A 22183-nucleotide genomic window follows, 5' to 3' on the forward strand; every position below is an offset into this window, starting at 1 on the left:
AAAGCAGGAAGGCACAAGAGTAGCTTTAGAGTGAGGAGAGGGCGTCAGCGAGGGAGGCATGACTGGTGGCATTCAGCGCATTGGTCGGACAATGGCAAAGGAGGTAGATCGGATGCGCAAGTGCGACGAGAGAGGTCCAAAAGGTGATGTCCATACCATTGTGGCCCAGAAGAGGGTCGGCATCTCCACAGGCGACGGGCCCAATCACCCGGGGTCCCATGAGGCGACTCACGCGCTCCTCCAGGGGAGTGAGCTCCTGGATCTGGGGGCGGCCTCCCCCGGTCTGCTCCTGGTGCCTTCGGTTGTTGGCAAGTTTTGCCTGCAAGAGAAAGGACGGCCTGTAAGTACGGTGTGTAGCCCTGATGTGGTGTGCACTGCCTCCCATGGTGGAATAGCTTGGCCAGTGTGTAGCCCTGATGTGGTGTGCGCTGCCTCCCATGGTGGAATAGCTTGGCCAGTGTGTAGCCCTGATGTGGTGTACGCTGCCTCCCATGGTGGAATAGCTTGGCCAGTGTGTAGCCCTGATGTGGTGTGCACTGCCTCCCATGGTGGAATAGCTTGGCCAGTGTGTAGCCCTGATGTGGTGTGCACTGCCTCCCATGGTGGAATAGCTTGGCCAGTGTGTAGCCCTGATGTGGCGTGCACTGCCTCCCATGGTGTAAAGTGCAGAATGTGCAATTGATGTTCATGACTGTCCCATAGCTGCTGGCTGAGGGCTGGCCATTAGGGCTTTCAGGTCCCTTTGCCCATCATGTCAGGTGTACATGCAAGGATGAGGAGGAGACTGGAAAGCGTACTCACCCTGACAATCCTGGTCAGGTCATTAAACTTCTTCCGGCATTGGACATTGTCCCTGGGGGCATCGCCGGTGGTCGACACCCAGCGGGCGACCTCCCTCCAGGCTTTCCTATAGACGCTGGTTGGAGGCTTCCTGCCAGTGTCCGGGAACAAGATGTGCTGTCTCTTCTCCAAGGCCCTCACCATCACCTTCAAGTCATGGGCTGAGAAGCGCAGGGCACGCTCACGGGCCTTCTGTACCATTGCCATGGCTCCTTCTGATCACCAGCAGTGTTCAGGCCTAGCTGGAAGGCTGCAGTGTGCAGGCCGTTGCAGCAGAGCAAGTCGACCCGTCCCCCTTTAAGAGCTGGCCGGCGCCACGGTGTCTGCTGTCAATCAAGAAATGACCGCACCTGCGCTGCGCCCGGCCTCGGCGCTATCCCTCTGCACCGCCGGCTTAGCGCCTAAAGATAGGCGTGCAATGCCAGTTTTAGCGCTCAAGCAACCTCTTAGGGCGAAGCTACTGAATATCGGCGAAGTGCCATCGACTTTGCGCCGGGCGCAAACTTTAGCGCCCGCCCGACTTTACCGCCCCAAAAGTGGCTATACTGAATTTCTAGGCCAATGTTAATTAGACCACTAATAGGGACACCGTAGGGTGGTTTCTTACTAAAGTAAGGTGGAATTTGCTATTGCTGTTACTCTATGGGGTCGATTTTCCCGAAGCTGTCGGGAAGAAGGTGGGACTACAACTTTTGGGTTTTTGACCAGCCTACATCGACGTCCGGCCAATCCACGCGATTTTCCCTTGATTGACCTTGTTGAGCCCGCCCAGCGGGCTCAGCAGGCCAATTAAGGGCCACCCGGCAACAGGTGACGTCACAGACTGCAATTTCATCTGTCAAGAGTTCTTGACAGATGAAATATCAGTGTTTCACAGCTGTTTGAAGCTGCCAAACACTGACAGTCTGAGTTCTAACATGAATCCTTCTGCACAGACTCAGTTAGAACTCTCAGCAGCACTCAAAGCTGAAGGCTGTCACTTTTCACAGATCACAGCCATTCAGCTTTAAGTGCCGGCTGAGTGATGCGCTCCCAACGCCTACAGGAAGAAAGGCTGTTAAGGTAATTACAGGTAAGTAAAAGGTCTTTACACACTTTAGACACACCAAACACACTTACCTTTGCACTCATGCGCCCATCACTTACCTGAACACCGACATCTCGACCCCTCCAATTCCTTCAACCCGACGGCCCGCCTGCTCTAACCTGGCGTGGTTTGGAGCCATCGGGAATCCCACACGACACCCCTCAAAATAGGGATTAGGCTAAAAACTGCCTGTTAACTACCTGTTAACAGGCAGTTAATTGGCACTAATCCTTTCCCGCCTGGGGTCGGCGGGTCCCATTGCGGGGCGGGTACCCGCTGCCTCTGAATATTGCATAGTGAAAGTAAACTCCTGATCATAAGGGACACTTGGTCTGTTCATGGAAGAGACCAGTGATGCTGAACCCGAGAGAATATCTAGGAAAGACCTGAAATTTGTAACAGTCTTTTTTCTGAAGCCATGTTGAGGCAGTACCTAATATTAGGGAGATGAAAGGAACTGGTATGGATGGAAATTTCTCTCAGGCAACACTACTTCCAATACAATAGCAAAATACTGTGGATGCTGGAAATCTGAAATAACAACAGAAAATGCTGGAAACACTCAGCAGGCCAGGCAACATCCGTGGAGAGAGAAACAGAGTTAACGTTTCAGGTCGAAGACCCTTCGTCAGAACTGAGAAAAAAGCAGGAAATGAAACAGATTTGGGGGCTGGGAAATGGGGGAGGGGATGAAAGAACAAAAGGAACAAAAAAGAGGTAAAGAGACATTAAGAGATATTCAAGGTGAGATGAGATGGTAATAGGGCAGGTAAAGAAACAAAAGATGGTTCTAGATGAAGTGTGAAATGTGCTGGCAGAATGAGAGACAGCTGCCATGTGGGAGAGAGAAAAAAAAGGCACAAACCAAAAGTGTGGATAAAAAATATCTAAATATAATGGGGGCCGGGGTTATGATCTGAAATTGTTGAACTCTATGTTGAGTTCGGAAGGCTGTAAAGTGCCTAATCGGAAGATGAGGTGCTGTTCCTCGAGCTTACGCTGAGCTTCTGTGGAACAATGCAAGAGGCCGAGGATGGTGAGGTCTGAGTTGGAGTGGAGCAGTGAATTAAAATGACAGGTGACCGGAAGCTCGGGGTCACCCTTACGGACTGAACGGAGGTGTTCCGCAAAGCGGTCACCTAATCTGCGTTTGGTCTCCCCAATGTAGAGGAGACCACATCGTGAGCAGCGAATACAGTATACTAGATTGTAAGAAGTACAAGTAAATTGCTGTTTCACCTGGAAGGGGTGTTTGGGGCCCTGGACGGTGGGAAGGGGGGAGGTATAAGGGCAGGTGTTGCATCTCCTGCGCTTGCATGGGAAGGTGCCGGGCAAAGGGGAAGGGGTGCTGGGGGTGATAGAGGAGTGGACTAGGGTGTCTCGGAGGGAATGGTCCCTACGGATTGCTGAAAGGGGAGGGGAGGGGAAGATGTGTTTGGTGGTGGGATCACGTTGGAGGTAGCGGAAATGGCGGAGGATGATCCGTTGAATGTGGATTCACCTTCACATGGTCCATCTCCGACTCTTCCCTTCCCTTCCTCGACTTCTCCGTCTTCATCTCTGGGGATAGGTTATTGACCAACATTCACTACAAGCCAACTGACTCCCACAGCTACCTGGAGTACACTTCCTCCCACATTTGGAGTACATTTGTTCCTTTTGTGCTTTCATCCCCTCCCCCCATTTCCCAGCCCCCAAATCTGTTTCGTTTCCTGCTTTTTTCTCGGTTCTGACGAAGGGTCTTTGACCTGAAATGTTAACTCTGTTTCTCTCTCCACGGATGTTGCCTGGCCTGCTGAGTTTTTCCAACATTTTCTGTTGTTATAACACTACTTTCAAACCTTCCTGCCACCCCATACAAATGACTACATATATTTCCCTGAATATACAGGCAGCCAATAGCCATCTGAATGGAAAATCATGGGCAGTACGTCTGCAATGTCCTGATATTCCTGGCTGGCCAGTGAGCCCCTCAACCCTTCCAATAGTTTGAACTCCGAAAATTGTGCCCTGCATTTAAGGGTTTGTTTTAGAAGGCGTGACTGGTGGTGAGGAACCATGTTAAGGGTGAGTGTAGGTTGGTAAATCAAGTACATAATTTAGTGCCTGATTTACAGCAGGCCTTATGTTGTGGCCAGGAAAAATGCCGAGGTTTGTAAGGCACATGCCTCATTAAAGCTCCAAAAAATATTTAAATATAAATCCCTTGATGAATCTGTCAGCTTTGTGAGCACTTCCTTACCGGAAGCACTACTCCGCCATTTGAAACAAATGCAGCAGTGCGTGGTGGCCTGGATTGTAAGGAGAAGGCTTCTTAAAGGTGAGTATCACATTTTTAATTTTTTTTGCTTATTGTATGACTTTACCTGATATTTTCTAGATGCACTTTTGTTGCTGTTTAGGCCTGATTTTATTTTTTGCATTTTTAACATTTATTTCCAACTATGTAGGTTTTCTTATCTTTCTTGCTAATTTACTCCCTGGTGATTTGCAATTGAAGTCAATGAATATAATATGCAAAGATTTTCACCAAACAATATAGAGTACACTTTGAAACCTATTGAGTAATTTTTTTAAATAAATCAAATTTTTAAGTCTTTAAATCCAATGCTGAAAGATTACAATAAGAGTTGCCACGGAAACAGAACATTGCCTGAACCAAAGTGAGATCTCTTCTGAGGTCAAACAAAGGTTGTTCAATTTAGTCAGGAATATTATACAAAACAAGATGAAAAAGAATGATGAGACAAGGTCAGCTGGTTCACCCAGTGTGTCCCATCCAGGCACGGTGCAGCCTAGGTGTACCATCAACCCATCCCCCAGACCTGCAATCCCATGGGAGAGGCAAAACATTAGGCCAATTTAGGCAAAAATTGCTGGGAAATTCATCTCTGACCCCTGAAGGCATTCGTGCAAGCTGTCAGAGACTATGTAGAGTAGCAATGAACAAAGCCAATAGAATGTTGAGCTACATAGCCAAAACAGTAGCACACAAGTCAGTGGAAATCATGATCGAACATTACAGTGCTCTGGTCAGACCACAACTTGAGAACTGTGTCTAGTTCTGGTCACTGAGAAATAAAGGAGACCTACGAGCACTGAAGGCAGTGCAGAGAAGAGCCACGAGGCCAACCTCTATTATCAGGGGTCTGAGTTGTGAAGAAAGAATTGAGAGACTTGGGCCGCGATCTTTATAGAGGAGGTGGGTTGAGGGCGGGCTCGCTGCTCGGCAGCTTTCGGACCCGCTCCCGGATGTCGCCTCCCAGCAGTTACTATTTTCGCTTTGATTGGCCTTGTTACGGCCGACGTGTAGGTCCCTCCAGGCAATTGGATGCAGAGCATCAGATTCTCGACTCTGATGACGCATTGTTTTAGGTAAAAATTTAAAGGGGCCATGTCCCCTTTGCAAAAGCATTAGGTTTTTCCTCTTAAAGGTGCTGACTGCTGCAGGAATGGCAGCCCCAAAAACTAAAGCTGCACCCAGGTTCAATGAGGGTTCCCTCCATGCTCTTGTGGAGGGTGTTAGAGGACGTCAGGAGCTCCTCTTCCCTGGAAACGGAAGGAGGAGGCCTCCTCAGCAAACCAAGGCAGCTTGGCTGCAAATTGCTGAGGAGGTGAGTTCAAGGTCTGTGTGCAGACGCACATGGGTTCAGTGTCGAAAAAAGTTTAATGATCTGCTGAGATCACCTAAAGTGTGGCCTCTGAGTTTTGGGAAATGGAAGTTCAAGAGTGAGGGATCAGGGAGAATTCCATGTAGAATGTTGGTAGTAACACTGAGCGCAAACCACTGTTTATTGGACAGATGATGCCTGGGGTTTTGAGAATGTTGGACTTATATTCATCTCCATGTACCAGACACCTGTGGTTGAAGCGTAACCTTATGCGAATCTGGCATGGATGAGTGCTACCCTTGCCTGATAACCAGCAATGTAGTCACCTACTGCTGGATTGGCCACATGCGAACCTGCAAGGTGTCGCTCCCCCTCCTCCTCCCCCCTCCTCCTCGTCTTCTTCCTCCGAGGAAGCTGTGTGCTGAGCCACTTGTTCATGCGGCAGCACTAAGCCGCACTGCTGTGCGATGTTGTGCAGGGCACAGCAGACCACGATGATTCTGGACACCCTGGCTGGTGCATACTGCAAGGCTCCTCCAGATCTGTCTAGGCATTGGAAGTGCATTTTGAGCCAGCCGATGGTTTGCTCAATGATGCTTCTGGTGGATATGTGATTCACATTGTACCGCTCTTTAGCATCGTTTGATGGCTTCCTCATTGGTGTCATAAACCACTTTTTCCAGAGGATAGCCCTTGTTGCCAAGAAGCCATCTGGAAAGTTGGGTTGGCGGATGGAAGAGCTGAGGCACTGGTACAGGATGAAGGAGTCATGGCAACTGCCAGGGTACTTTACGCAAACATGCATGATGATCTTCCTATGGTTACACACCAGCTGGACGTTCAGGGAGTGGAATCCCTTGCAGTTGACAAATACAGCTGGGTTGTGATAGGGGGCCTTAATGGCTACATGTGTGCAATCTATGATGCCCTGTGCCATTAGCAAGCCTGCCATATTGGCAAAGCCAACCAGGCACACCATCACACTTGGGCCATCCATGGAGAAGTGGATGTAATTGTACACCTTTGCAAAGAGGGCATCGGTGACCTGCGTGATGCAGGTGTCTGCAGCCGGCTGGGAGATGCCACTGATGTTTGCAGCTAATCCCTGGAAGGAGCCCGAAGCAAAGAAGTTGAGTGTGGTGGTGATTTTGACAGCAACTGGTAAGGAGTGTCCACATACTCCTCTGGGCTCCAGGTGTTGGTGCAGCATTGCGAAGATGTCAGCAACTACCTCTCTCGAAAGTCTCAGCCTCCTTTGGCACTGCTGCTCAGTCATGCTGAGGAAGCTGATCCTCTGCCTGTAAACCCTGTGTTGGGGGTATCTCCTGCGGCGAGGTGCAGCCCTGCGCTGAGGCCCTCCGCCCTGTGCATCATCAGGTGGGTGAGGAGGAGGTTGGCGCTCCTAGTGCTGGTGCTGCTGTTGTGGCTGGTTGTGGTGCTGTCACGGCTGCTCTTCCTCCAAATCTGACGACCAGGATGAGAGGATGTAAATGGTTCCCATCCCTTTGCTATAGATTTCAGTTGAGGCAAGAAGCTTGCAAGCGCACAGTCGAAGTGGCCTGAAATTATTCCAATCAGGTCACACTGCAGATGGCTGTCAGCTTGAACAGTCACGAGGTCAGTAGAGTTGCAAAATCTTATCCCAAACCTCCAACAACAAAGTTGTTGCATTTGAATGTCAGCCATGTTACAGGAGCACTTTTAAAGTGCTGCACCAATGATTACAAATCATGTCCTCCAACAACTCGTCTCCTCGCAGCTGGCCTGTTTCTGACACGACAGGAAACAGGAGCCAGAGGCAAGAAATTGGGAAACCACTATAAAAATAGGGTTAGCAAGGCAGTTAACAGGCTGTTAACTGCCTTAACTACCTGTCCCAGTTCCAGTCGGATCAGTTTGGGAGCGGCTGACTTGACACTCATGAAAATCGCATGAGGGTGGGATGGAGGTGGCTTGGCAGTCTGAAGCGATTTTATCCGATTTTCGCTGCCTACCCGTCTCCAAACCCGCCTCCTCAGGGCTATTAAAATCGAGCCCTTGGGTTTTTCAGCCTGGAAAGGAAATATCTGAGAGGTGATCTTAGAGGTATATAAGATAGTAAATGGTATAGAAAAGGTCAGTACAAAATACTATAAACTAAACTGTGGGAGTAGATTAAGGGGATATAGGTTTAAACTGGTAAAAGGTAACTTTGGGACTGATATCAGGAGCTGATTCTGCACACAGAGGGTGCACTTGGAATGGCCTTCCAGGTGAAAACCCTGGAATGATTTAAGTAACAATAAAATGTAGCAATGGGTGTAGGGTTATTCTGGATGGATGAATTAAGATAGGCCAAATGGGTTTCCTAATCCATAAGTATCCTGTGACCTTTTGACTGCAGTAAATTATAATACTAGTCACTGCTAACTTTATCTACATTCTATAACTTGAGAATCTTTGGAATTCTCTACCGCAGAGGGCTGTGGATGCTCAGTCATTGAGTATATTCAAGGCTGAGATCGATAGATTTTTGGGCACTATGGGAATCCAGGGATATGGGGATAGGGCAGGAAAGTGGAGTTGATGCAGAAGATCAGCCATGATCTGATTGAATGCCAGAGCAGGCTCGAGGGGTCATATGGCCTACTCCTGCTCCTCTTTCTTATGTTCTTATGTCTTCCACTTTCAGGAACTCGTCCAGCTCCCTTTAGAAGGTCTGTAGGAAATCCACACTCACTATGTTCTGGTGATTTATTCCAGAGGCTGATGATTCACTGCGAAAAGAAACACTTCCTGTCATTCAGCCTAACTCTGTTTTCTTATTTTGTACTGATGCCTCCTAGTCCTCCCCTCCCTGTCTAACCTATCCACCAAAATAGTATCTATGCCCTTCATCATTTTAAAGATCCCATGAAGTCTGCATTTCTTCAGTGAAAAATAGAGCCTGTCCTGATAACTAAGAACACTAAGAATTAGTATTTTTCTGGTGGCCCTTCTCTGGACCTTCTCCAGTGCCTTGATATTCTTCACTATGTTGAAGATCACAACTGGGCACAATATTCTAAATGCAGCCATAGCAAGGTCTTGAATAAGCCAACTATTGTAAAATTTAACTGTCTTAGGTATATATCCTAATACCCTTTCTCTACAGCCTCGCAAAATTGGTCATGGACTTTCAGTGTTTCCTGAACTACAAGCCTGGGTCCTCTCCTGCTCTGCAGCCTTAAACAGATAACCCTTCATGGTATACATGTCTACATCATGCTACATTTATCCACATTGAAGTACATCTATCATACCCAGGCCCATTCCCCCAGTATATCAAAATCAGCCTGCAGTCTATTTATTTTGTGCAAAGTCCTATCACCTGCACACATTCTTAGCATGGAACCCTGCAGGACTGTACGTGTGATTGGACACCACACAGAGTTGCTACCATTAATAGCCACCCTCTGCTTATGCAAATGTAACCAATTTGCAATCGAGCTTAAAATTTGACTGCCAATCCCACAGGCAGCAACCTTACTTAATGGCTTTCTGTGTGGCACGTTATCAAAGGCTTGTTGCAAATCAAGGTGTGCAATATCTACCAGGCTACCATCGTGCACCAACTTTGTGACTTCTTCAAAAAAATTGAACTAAGTTTGTGAGACAGGACCATCATTTCCAAAAGTTATGTTGGGATTCCATAATAGCCTTTCCAAATGATTGTACAGATCCTCTCTAATAATTGTATCATGAAATTGACATCAAAATAACTGGCCTATAATTCCTAGGTTCTGACTTGCTCTTATTTTTAAATATAGGCACCATATGGGTCTCCCTCCAGTCCATCATAACAATTCCAGACCTCAACACACTGCTAAATATGTGCGCCATTGGCTGGCGTAACAGCAATCCCATGGCTTTTAGTACCCTAGGGTGAATAGCATCAGTGCCAGCATCCCAATCTGCTGTAAGAGTCCTAACCCTAGCCAGGACCAGTTCTGCATCAATTTCAATGATTCAATTTTAGCATCACATCTAACATCTCTGACAACTCAGCATCATCTTCAGTCAATAGAGAAGATGCAGTGTAACCATTCATACCATAGTAGCCATATCTTGGGACCCACACAAATATGCCCTGAAGGATCGCTCCCAAGTCCTATGTGGACCTTGATCACTCTGACTCCTAACATAACTAAAAAAAAGTTTTGCTATCACTGCCACACCTATCCACAATCCTTTTTTCTATTGCTCTTTTGGCCAATCTGAAAGAAGATTCTGCCACCCTCAACTGACCCTTATATATCGTTCTCTTCAGAGCAATCTACCCTGTATTTGGTAAAATACTTTGACTATAGTTTAATTCATCTTCAGGCTTACCTATTGATAATATATTTTATACAGGTGATAGAATACGACATTCCCTACTAAAATTTCATACGGCTGGACAACCAATACCCCAATAAAGCTAAAAATGGAAATTATGTGTAGAGGACATCATTATGTAGGACGTGGAGCTCTGACATTGGAGCAGCAAGATTACACTGCTTAGGTTGTGGTGGACACCTACACTGACAAATGCCTTCAGAACAGGTCTCGACTTAAAATTCAAATAGTTTTTATTACAAATAACAACAGTTACCGGGGATGAATTTCTAGGTTTTGGAGTTAAATGACACTTATATCAATGGCCTGATCATTAGTCTTCTGGATTATATTATCTGGACCCATTGATAAAGTTACTGTCTTATAATCATTTCTGAGTATCCAATATTCTGGTGTAATGTTACTTTGGTTTATCTTTTTTTTTTTAAGTGCTTCAAAATATTAACATTTTCATGTTTTTTAGCTTTAACGCAACACAAATTATGTTTTATTTCTCTGCAGTTATATGCCTTGAAGATATCAATAACTTGTGCAGTAATAATTTTTTTAAAGTCTTAGAACATAAGATACTTCACCTCCATAAAATCAACGTGATTTCTTTGGAATGGGTCCTGTAATTAAATACTTTTTTCTATGAAATGTTTTTTCTTTTAGCACATGTCTACAGAGAGATCTAACGTAATCATATATGGAATATTGTTACTACAAGCCTAAAGTTTGGTAGAATGAAGTTAGTGCAAGTCCTGAGGCAGCTCTCTTTTGATAACCTTTCTCAATCTCTATGCTGTTCAATCATACTTTTGCTCTGATTCATAAGACAGTGTTCTGCACTTAAGTTTATTATGATTAACAATGCTAAAAAAAAGTATCTTCCTCATGTTTTTTTCTTGAGAAGCGCCTTCTCCTAACTGTATAATAAAATGTAATTTTAATGAATGTGTAGGTGATGATTCTCACTCTCAGCTTTGCAGCTGTTAATCCAAGCATTACATAGCTAAATGAGTCATCTTAATTCTTTACGTGCAGAAAAATATGTGGGAGTAAACTGAATTACCCATAGAATTGTCTTTTTTGCCCTTCACTAAAGTTTTTACTTCAAGGCTGAAGTCAGTCTCTAAAGCCAGGGTTTCAATTGGATATTTTCACCCCAGAACAATTGATGGGAGTTAGCAACCACACTTGTACATTCTGAGCATGTATAGTTTGCATAATTTCCCGGCATAATCAGTGTTTTTCTCTCTTGATTTTGCGGTACAAATTTTCCCCTCATTCTATAGTATAATTTCTATGTTGCTTTATATTTGAAAATTATTAGAAAATCACCATGAGAATTTTTAAACACTAAATTTAGGAAATAGTTCACATTCAAACCATTATCAAATGATTATTTTTTTAACTTGTGAGAAGTATAGCGCAGACTTTTCTCTGCAGCACCTGGGCCCAAGAGGTTGTGGGAAGGTAATGATTATCACAAATTCGGGAATAAGCTGCCCAGGATTTTCTGTTCATTAAGATGAATGGATGGAAAACAACTTTGATAAGCACTTCCATCCTTTCAGAGTCTTAGGCCACGATTTTGCCGGCACTCAGAGGGCAGGTTTGGAGGCGGGTCAGAGGTTAAATTCGTTTTGATTGACAGCGGGTTCCGAATCCGCCGTCAACCCACCTCCACGCAACTTTGCCAAGTGTCGGTTCTGGGACCCCGATCAGACCCGCCACCAAGCAGTGGGAGAGGCACTTAAGGCAGTTAACAGCTTGTTAACTGTCTACATAATCCGATTTTAGCAAGCTCTTCCTATTTTAGGACATTTTCAGCGTGTTCTACACCGTTTCCAAAACACGGCAGCTGATTGTGTTGGGTTCAGCAACTACGCAAATTCTTGATAGCTGCACCTGCAGCATAAAAGTGGACCTGTAACATGGCTGACTTTCAGATGACAGAACGTTGTTTCTGAGGTGTTGGAACACTTTTTGCAGGTCTATTGAGCTTGTAAGTGGTTAAGCGGAGATCCATATGCACAGTGATTTCCTTGGAAAACCCTCTCCCCACATTGCCTGAGTCCTTATAACGTCTATTCCTCAACTGACATATATACCAGCAGAATGGGAACCATTTATACCCTCTCATCCTGGTCTCAGAATCAGAGGGAGAGCAGCCGCGGCAGGAGCAGAATGAGGCACAACAGGAGCGCCAACCTTCTCCTCACCCATCTGATGCTGCACAGGGCAGAGGGCATTAGCGCAGGGCTGCACCTCGCCGCAGGAGATACCCCCAACACAGAGTTTACAGGCAGAGGATGAGCTTCCTCAACATGAATGAGCAGCAGTGCCAAAGGAGGCTGAGACTTTCACGAGAGGCAGTCGCTGACATCTGCACAATGCTGCACCAACACTTGGAGCCCAGAGGAACGGGTGGACACTCCTTACCAGTGGCTGTCAAAGTCATCACCGCCCTCAATTTTTTTGCTTCAGGGTCCTTCCAGGGACCATCAGCAGACATCAGCGGCATCTCCCAGTCGGCTGCACACACTTGCATCACGCAAGTTACCGATGCCCTCTTTGCAAAGGCGCACAATTACATTCACTTCTACACGGATGAATTCAATTCAATTCAATTTTTATTTGCCATATGTAACCAGTACCAGCACAAGTACAATGGAATGCTTACTCCCCGTAGGGACACGTCAGCTATTCTTACAGCGCCGTGTTCAGAAAGTCAGTTCAATGGCTTCCAGTGGCAGTGGGAGCACGATGTCCCTCAGCCGCTCTGTCCTCCTCGTCACTGCGGCCTCCTCCTCACTGTTGCCGGCTCCACGTGTGGTGGCCTGCTTCTCCCGCTCACGATCCGACCTCTGGCCGCCATGCCCGGCTCCCCTCCTCTCAGTCGGACTGCGAGCTTCCCGCCATGGAGCTGCCGGCCGACATGCTGCAGCGGGTCGTCGTGGCTGCTGCTGCTGCTCGTTGCGCTGCGCTGCCTCCGCCCGACTCGCCGAACACATCATCGGGATGTGAATGCTCCGGTTGCCGCGGCCTCCTCCTCACCGTTGCCGGTTCCACGGTCCGACGGCCCGGGGCCTGCTTCTCCCGCTCACGGTCCGGCCTCTGGCCGCCATGCTCGGCTCCCCTCCTCCCAGTCGGAATGCCTTCCCGCCGAGGAGCTGCCGGCCGACATGCTCCAGCGGGTCGTCGTGGCTGCTGCTGCTGCTTGCCGCGCTGCGCTGCCTCCGCCCGACTCGCCGAACGCTTCGCTCCAGTTGTGGGAGCGAGCGGCGAGAGCGGGCCGCCCGAAGCAGGGAGAGCGCGCTAGCACTGGACCGTCTCGGCCGCCATCTTGACTCAAGGGGCCATCTTGAAGCAAGTGTAACCGCGCATGCGGTTGGCTTTGCAAATATGGCAGGCTTGCCAAGGGTGCAGGGCGTCGTAGACTGCACACATGTAGCAGTTAGTGCACCACATCACAATCCAGCTGTATTTGTGAACCATAAGGTCTTCCACTCCCTTAATGTCCAGCTGGTGTGTAACCACAGGAAGAACATTATGCATGTTTGCGCCAAGTTCCTTGGCAGTTGTCATGACTCGTTCATCCTGCGGCAGTCTACTATGCCTCAACTCTTCAATCCACCAACCCAACTTTCCGGATGGCTACTTGGAGACAAGGGCTATCCGCTGAAGACATGGTTAATGACGCCGTTGAGGAGGCCATCAAACGAAGCTGAGGAGCAGTACAATGCGAGCCACATTACCACTAGAGCCATCATCGAGCAAACCATTGGCTTGCTCAAAATACGATTCAGATGCCTCAACAGATCAGGTGGAGCCCTACAGTGCTCACCAGCCAGGGTCTCCAGAATCATCGTGGTCTGCTGTGCCCTGCACAACATCGCACAGCAGCATGGCTTACCACTGCCTGAGGAACAAGTGGCTCAGTGCACAGCCTCCTCAGAAGTGGAGGAGGAGGAGGAAGACCTTACGGAGGCAGATGTGCTAGTTCCACCAGCACGCGATCACATTGCTGGCCGTGATGCAAGGGATGCACTAATTCATGCCAGATTCGCTTAAGTTTACAAAGCAAATACGTGTAGCTGCCACCCTCTTAACACACCATACACCATCTGTACAATAAACTCTGGGTTCCTAGCACTCTCACCACCATCATTACAGATGAAAGGCGCCCTGACACTTCACTGTGACACCTCCATTTCAGAGCACACATAAGCCAACTCTTTGAATGTTTGCCATCGCATTTCTTTATTACAATTGAAATGACGATGACAATCTTAAATTTGTATTACATCAAAACACCTAAGTGACTACCCTTGTGACTATTTGTGTGTTAAATTTCTCTTATGCATGCTTCCCCTGTGGCTGCAGCAGATGTGGAGGCACCTTGCTCACTTTCATGCTGCTCCTGCTTTGACACCTTTGGCGGGCGTCCTCTGGGTTTGGGAGCCTGGGAGGGCTCGGCAACAGTCTGCTCCTCCTACAGCTGTGCAGGGGCTGAGACGGCCATCTCAGTTGGGTGAGGAATCTGGGGCTCTGACCGAGGGCTCCGCAGTGGCATGGGAGTGTGAGCGCTTGGAGAAGAGCCCACACTTCCTTGTAGTCGACCACCAACATCCCTCTCATGGGTCACCCGCACTTCACTGCTAGTAAGTAGCTGGAGAGCACCTTGCTGCACATCAGTGGGGCCACGAGGACCCGGTCTCTATACTGACAGTCCTCATAATGGGGACGTCCATGTACCTCTGGTGTCTCTCCTCAATAGCTGCCCATCTATCCTCCATAGCAGACCATCTATTTAGAAAAGAGTCACCATGCTCTTTTGAGTCTGGCGAGTTATGTCCTCCAAGGAGGTTGCCACCCTCTCCATGGTGGCACCTTCATGTGCCATTGCCTCCACCAAGTCAGTGCTCATGTTTGAGATGGACTCCTCCATTCTCTGCACACTCGCAGTTACCGTGGATGCAAAACCTGTCAGAGATTCCTGCACTTGTTGCTGAAGTTGCAGCTGGATGGCCCCTGAGGCACAGGGTCCACATGCAGCTGAGCAAAGCTAGGAGTACCATGCGGCCTCCAATGAGGACTCTCCACTGCTGTCCCTGTCTCCACCATCTGCTGATGCTCACTTGTGAGTTGTGATACACCAGGTGACAACATTACTCTATCTCGCAAAGGACCCACAGAGGTGTGCATCTCTGCGCTGGTGCTGGGTGCGCTCACTTCTGCTGACACTGCGCCCTCAGAGGTTGTAGCTTCCTCTGAGGAGTTTTCTGGCTCTTCATCCTGGACAGTGGGGAGGTGGGCTCCCGATGGTTCTGTGGGGGAGTAAAGGCATGAGTTAGACATGTGATATTAACGTAGCAGGTGCATCGAATTGTGCAGATGATCAGAACTCAATCTGTATGAACATCAGATGCCAAATCAGTCACTCATGCAATCTAAATGAGAGGGCTGCAAATTTATTCTGTCACCAGCTTGCTCTACTGCGCCCGTCTGACCGTCGTCCACTTCCAGATCCTTGGCACCTCCAACAATGTCGAGAGCAGCCTCCTCAGCGGTGGTCAAGTGGGCAATTGAAGATGGCCCTCCTCCTGTCCTGCCCCTCTCCCTCTTATTGTGGGCTCTCTTTTCCTGCAATGAGGGACACAAGTGGAGTTTGAGTGAGAATGTTGGAGTGAGTGTAGAGAATCCATAGCATAGATGCTTAGAGGGAGACAAAGATGGAGTGAGGTGCCAATACCAAGGGCCCTCCCTGTGCATTGTTAGTTGTTGTCATTGCATAACAGTGATAGCGGGTGTGAGGGGTGCATAGTAGAATGGTGAAGTGATTCTGTACATAGCGAGAGGGGGATGGTTAAGGGTGCAAGGGATGTAAGGGTAAAGTGGGATGTGCAGGAGTAGGTTGACAATGCAGAGTACTGGTGATGAGAGGGGATGGGGAGCAGATTGAAGGTAAGTGTGATCTTATACTCACTTTTGCTCTGCGTAGCAGGTCATTGAATCTTTTCCTGCACTGAACCCAGGTGCGACCACACAAAGACCTGGCACTCACCTTCTCAGCAATTTGCAGCCAGGCTGCTTTGGTTTGCTGAGGAGGCTTCCTCCGTCCATTGGAGGGAAACAGAACCTCCTTGTGCCCTCTCACTCCCTCCACAAGAGCATGGAGGGAGTCGTCTTCAAATCTGGGAGATGTCTTTGGTCTTGAAGCAGTCATTTTCAGATGTGCTACACCGAGAAGCAGCAGAATAGGATTGATCAAAAACAAGGCTGCATGGGCCCCTTAAATACAGCTGGCTGAAAGATGTCAGCAGAGGCGAGCAGCAGACCCGAACCCACTGATTGGGCCGGGTAGATCGCACGACGCACTTAAGCAAAAATCGTAATTTCAGGGCAGCTGAAACCAGCAGCGGGACCAGAACCCACCGAACATCAAAGCCGCCTCCAACCCACCTCCACTCAGAAAATCGCGACCTTATAGTCTGATACAGCAGAAAAGAAATCTGTACCTATACTAGATACAGCTAGAGAGAGAAAAATCTGCAAGGAATTTTCTTGGGGCTTCTCCTGATTGGCTGCTGTAAACTTGGTAGAAGATGTAGTGTATGTATCTTTCAGGGGAGAACTACTTTTTACAGCTCCTGTATACTGTAGTACTGGCAGTGACCACACCTGTATAAAAACCCTGAGTAGGGATCTGTACTGTTAGTTTTGGAGTGACCCTCATCCAGTAAACACCTGTTGATTGTTCCTCTGCAGTCTCTGTCTATTTGTTGAAGGACACCATACATCAAGATTCACGGATTTAACATTGGCGACGAGTCGATTCGAACCTACCTGCAACTCTGCAGAAGAAGGCCGATTCCAGGGGCACGGGCGTCGACCATCTGGCGGAGACTCCAGCGAGACAGGCTGGCAGCAGGTACGCCACAGACCCTTCCCGGACGGCGGTGGCTGGAGCCGACCGACGGCACAGGGGAAGGCCGAGCAGCGTCGACGGGGTAAGAGAGAGGGTAAAGTGCACAGGGCGCAGCCGGGGTTGAAGACCGAGCGGCGTCAACGAGAGAGGTGCGCAGGAAAACGTGCAGAGCGCGGCCGGTGTTCAAGGGCTGAGCAGCGTCCGCGGGGGGGGGAAGAAAGGAAAGCACGGGAGACGCCATTTGAGCTGCAGCGGAGAAGAAGGGAGAGCGCGGGAGACGCCACTTTTGAGCCGCAGCGGAGAAGAAGGGAGAGCGCTGGAGACGCCATTTTTAGCCAGTCTAACCACACCCAGGGATGCCGAAGAGTGGCAGTGTCACAGCGTTCGACAATGAAGTCGAAGATTGGGCGACATATATAGAACGCATAGAAGTGTACTGCAAGGCGAATGAAGTGCCAGATGCCAGGAAAGCACTGGTATTGTTGAATTCCATGGGTGCAAAAACGTATGGCTTACTGCGAAACCTAGTAACCCCAGAGAAGCCAGTGGAAAAGGATTTTGAAAGCATAGTGGCAATCCTACAGGACCACTTAAACCCCACACCGCTGCTGATAGCAGAAAGATTTAAGTTTCACAAAAGGAACCAGCATAAAGACGAAAGTAAAGCTGAGTATTTAACGGAACTGCGCAAGCTATCGAAACACTGACAGTTTGGAACGGGACTAGCATATACTTTAAGGGACAAGTTTGTGTGTGGGCTTCAAAGCGAAGGAACCCAGAAACGGCTTCTATCGGAAAAAGGATCTTACGCTGGACAAGGCTTTCAGCATGGCAGTATCACACGAAGCAGCCGCACGGGGCGCTGCAGAGATACAACGGAGACCGCAAGAATATGGCACAAATGAAATGTCATATGGAGCAGGGAAGTGTTATCGCTGCAGCAGAACAACACACGACCATAAGGATTGTTGGTTCAAGGACCAAGTGTGCAGACAGTGTGGAAAAGTAGGACACATAGCAAGAGTCTGCAGGTCGGGAAAGAAAACCAGCAGCAAGAAATCTCCACAGGGGAAGTACAAAAAGGTACATAAGGTGATGGAGAGTAGTTCAGACGAACAGAAAAGTGATACAGACTCCGGAAGCAAGGAGCTGGGTTGTCTGAAACTACATAATGTAATCAAAATGGAGGATCACCAAACTATCTGGGTCACGCTCAAGATAGACGGAGCCCAAGTGAAAATGGAATTGGACACAGGATCAGCCCTAACAGTCATAAACCGAAGGGACTACAAGTGGCTATTCTCACATATACCCTTGAGAGATACAGAGATTGTCTTGAAGACGTACACGGGGCAAAAATCTACCCCAAAGGAAAAATAAGGGTGCACGTTATATATAACGGCAAGCAAACACCAAAAATGGACCTATATGTATTGCCAGATGGAGGACCACCACTACTAGGACGTGAATGGATCCGGAAGAGACAGCTAGATTGGCATTCCATACAAGCACTGACTGTAGATGCCAAAAAGGATGACAACGTCACACCTGGACGACTGTCAAAAATGCTAACTGACGCACAAGAAGTGTTCCAGGAGGGACTCGGAACACTAAAAGGCATAACAGCGACGATCAAAATAGAGGAAAATGCAAGCCCAAAGTTTTTTAAGGCCAGACCGGTGCCTTGTGCGATCCGCCCAGCCATCGAAGCAGAGCTGGAAGGTTTGGAACGTTCTGGAGTACTGTCCAAAGTGGACTGGAGCGAGTGGGCTACACCCATCGTTCCTGTAATGAAGAGGTCATTGAGTAATACGCCTGGGGAACCAAAGAAGGTTTGCATCTGTGGGGACTTTAAGGTGACAGTGAACCCAGTCCTTCACACGGTACAATATCCACTTCCGCGGATTGAAGATATTTTCGCCTCGCTATCTGGAGGAAAACGCTTCACTAAGATTGATCTGGCCCAGGCGTACCTGCAAATGGAGGTAGAAGAAGCCTCAAAACAGTACCTCACGATCAACACTCATAAAAGGTCTCTACCAATACAACCGGCTGGTGTTCGGGGTAGCATCAGCTCCGGCTATTTGGCAAAGGGCAATGGATTAAGTCCTGCAAGGGATTCCAGGGACCCAGTGTTATTTGGACGACATCCTGGTCACGGGCGAAAATGACAGTGATCACCTCGCCAACCTGGAGCAGGTGCTCACTAGATTGAAGGAATATGGGTTCCGAGCTAATCGCCACAAATGCGAGTTTTTCCAGAAGCAGATCTCGTATTGTGGCCACGTTATTGATGAAGAGGGGGTACATAAGTCCCCTGAAAAGATTGAGGCAGTAGTCAAGGCTCCAGCACCGGAAAATGTGTCACAACTGAGGTCGTTCCTCAGGCTGGCGAACTACTACCATAAGTTCTTGCCGAATTTGTCTACAGTACTACACCCACTGAACACCCTACTGCAAACGGGGGTACCGTGGAAGTGGAATGACGAATGTAAACGAGCTTTCCAGAAGTGCAAAGAATTGATCACATCAAGAGGTGTTGGCTCATTTCAACCCAGCACTACCAATTCAGTTGGTGTGTGATGCATCACCCTATGGTATTGGAGCGGTGCTGTCGCACAAATTCCCGGACGGCTCGGAGGGGCCAGTAGCCTTTGCGTCTCGGTCACTAACCTCAGCCGAGCGTAACTACGCCCAGATTGACAGGGAGGCCCTCAGCCTAGTGTGGGGAGTGAAAAAGTTCAATGACTATCTGCACGGGCAGAAGTTCACCTTGCTGACTGACCACCAACCACTTGTCTCCATCTTTAATCCAAAGAAGGGCGTTCCGGTGATGACTGCGCAACGACTACAAAGATGGTCCCTTTTTCTAGGGGCGAACCAGTATGAAATCGAGTATAAGGGCATGAAACAGCATGGAAACACTGATGGGCTATCACGCCTGCCACTGCCTACTGTGGAGGAAGCACCAGCAGTGGACTCTGTCGAAATATTTTATTCGACTATAATTGAACGCTTGCCAGTAACTAACGCGGATATAGAGAAGGAGACCCGAAATGACCCGACACTGTCTCGGGTATATGACTTGACGGTGAAGGGATGGCCAACACATGGCGACTCACTGTTGCCAGCATTCTCATCCAGAAGAGAATAGCTGTCAGTATGCCAGGGGACCTTGATGTGTGGATCCCGAGTGGTAATTCCACCCAAGTTAAGGGAGAGAGTGCTCAATGAGCTTCACGAAGGCCATCTGGGAGGGGTGAAAATGAAAAGCCTTGCTAGGGCTTATGTGTGGTGGCCGGGGATCGATCAGCAAATTGAGGACCTGACAAAGAGCTGCTCAGGATGCCAGAAGGTCCAAAATGCACCACCACATGCCCCTCTACACCCATGGGAGTGGCCCTCCTCTCCATGGCAACGGGTGCATAGTGATTTTGCTGGTCCATTCATGGACTCAATGTTTTTAATAGCCGTGGATGCGCACTCGAAATGGCCTGAGGTGATCAAAATGTCCTCCACCACCACGGAGAAAACTATTGCAGTCCTACGGACCATATTTGCCAGGAACAGCTTGCCAGAGCAGATTTGCTCTGATAACAGACCACAGTTTGTGTCCGAAGAGTTTCGGAAATTTATGAAAAGGAATGGGGTAAGGCATTACACATCCACCCCGTATCATCCAGCCACAAATGGATTGGCTGAGAGGTTCGTACAAACCTTTAAAAAGGCAGTAAGGGCCATGTGCGATGACGACATTCCACTGCAGCATAAGGTGGACAATTTCCTGTTAGCTTACAGAAATGCAACACATGCAGTCACCAACCAGACCCTGGCCATGATGTTCTTTAACCGAAGGTTGAGATCTCGTCTGGATTTGCTCAGACCAAATGTACGAAGAGATGTTGAGAATAAACAATTCCAGCACATCAATGAGAAGCCGACAAGGAGCTTCAATGTAGGGCAACCAGTCTTGGCCCGCGACTACCGAACAGAGAAATGGCAACCAGGAACGATATGCACACGGCAGGGGCCACTAATGTACACAGTGGATGTTGGGGAGAACATTGTGAGACGCCATGTCGACCAGATCCTAGCGTCACAGGAACGAGTCAACCCCATGTCTCGCGTACCTGGTGATGAACCCGACATACAGGTAGCATCTACCCCAGAAACAGTAACATCGGAAGCTGATGAACCAACCGACGACAGGGGGCCAGAATCGCCTCCGCACCAAGAGCAAGACACTCAGGAAAGGCGCTATCCAGAAAGGATCAGGAAGCCGCCCCAAAGACTGCATTTATAAATGGACTATTTTCAGTTAATGTTGCATGTTAAAAGTGTTAATTGTTAAATGAATGTTATGGTACTGTTAATCTAAAAGGGGAGGAATTGTAGTGTATGTACCTTTAAGGGGAGAACTACTTTTTACAGCTCCTGTATACTGTAGTACCGGCAGTGACCACACCTGTATAAAAACCCTGAGTAGGGATCTGTACTGTTAGTTTTGGAGTGACCCTCATCCAGTAAACACCTGTTGATTGTTCCTCTGCAGTCTCTGTCTATTTGTTGAAGGACACCATACATCAAGATTCACAGATTTAACAGAAGATAGGCGGAAACTCTGGCTCAACGTGTAAACAGGTTTCTCGCTGATCTTCCATCGAAGTTACAGCACCCAATCAGGACAACACTTGAGGAAATTCCCAGTGACACATAAAAATACAAAGAGATAGAGAGATAGGAAGATCATCTGTTGTCGTTATTGGAGAAACAAAGCACATATTTAACCATAATTGTGAAATGTTGTTGTGTTTATTATCCCAGAAAACTTATTTCTAATGTTTTTCTCTTAAACAACAAAAAATTGAATTTGGAAATGTTCCAGTTAAGCAAAACAGGCTAATTACGTCGCCTGTATTTTAACCTTTGTGTTTGAGAAGATTATTGCTTTACTTGCGCTTGTTTATTTTTACCCTTTGTCTTTGAGAAGCTAATTACACCATTTGTGTTATCCAATTGTAAACATCCTAATTAATTGTAACTGGCCTAGTTATAGAATAAGTGCATATTCAGCAACTATCATATTAAGCACATAAACACAGTGAGGGTTCCTAATGGGTGAAAATGGGAACAAGAGCTAGGTCAGCCCAGATTGTTCTGGGCCCTTTTCCCATCAATGCTGCCAGGCCTGGCTCTCGGATCTTAGTCACTCACTCAATGCTCCTACACTCTGGGATCCTCGCTCCCTGATGCTTATAGATACTGGAATCTCTCTCAATACAGCCAGACTCCATCCCCCTCATTGTGGCCAGACTCTGATCACTCTGAATGCTGTTTGACCTTGGGACCCAATGCCCGTGTGCTCGAAAGCTC

Source organism: Somniosus microcephalus, chromosome 6 (genome assembly GCF_052327205.1).
Source record: "Somniosus microcephalus isolate GS21.2 chromosome 6, FLI_Smic_1.0, whole genome shotgun sequence".
Lineage (NCBI taxonomy): Eukaryota > Metazoa > Chordata > Chondrichthyes > Squaliformes > Somniosidae > Somniosus > Somniosus microcephalus.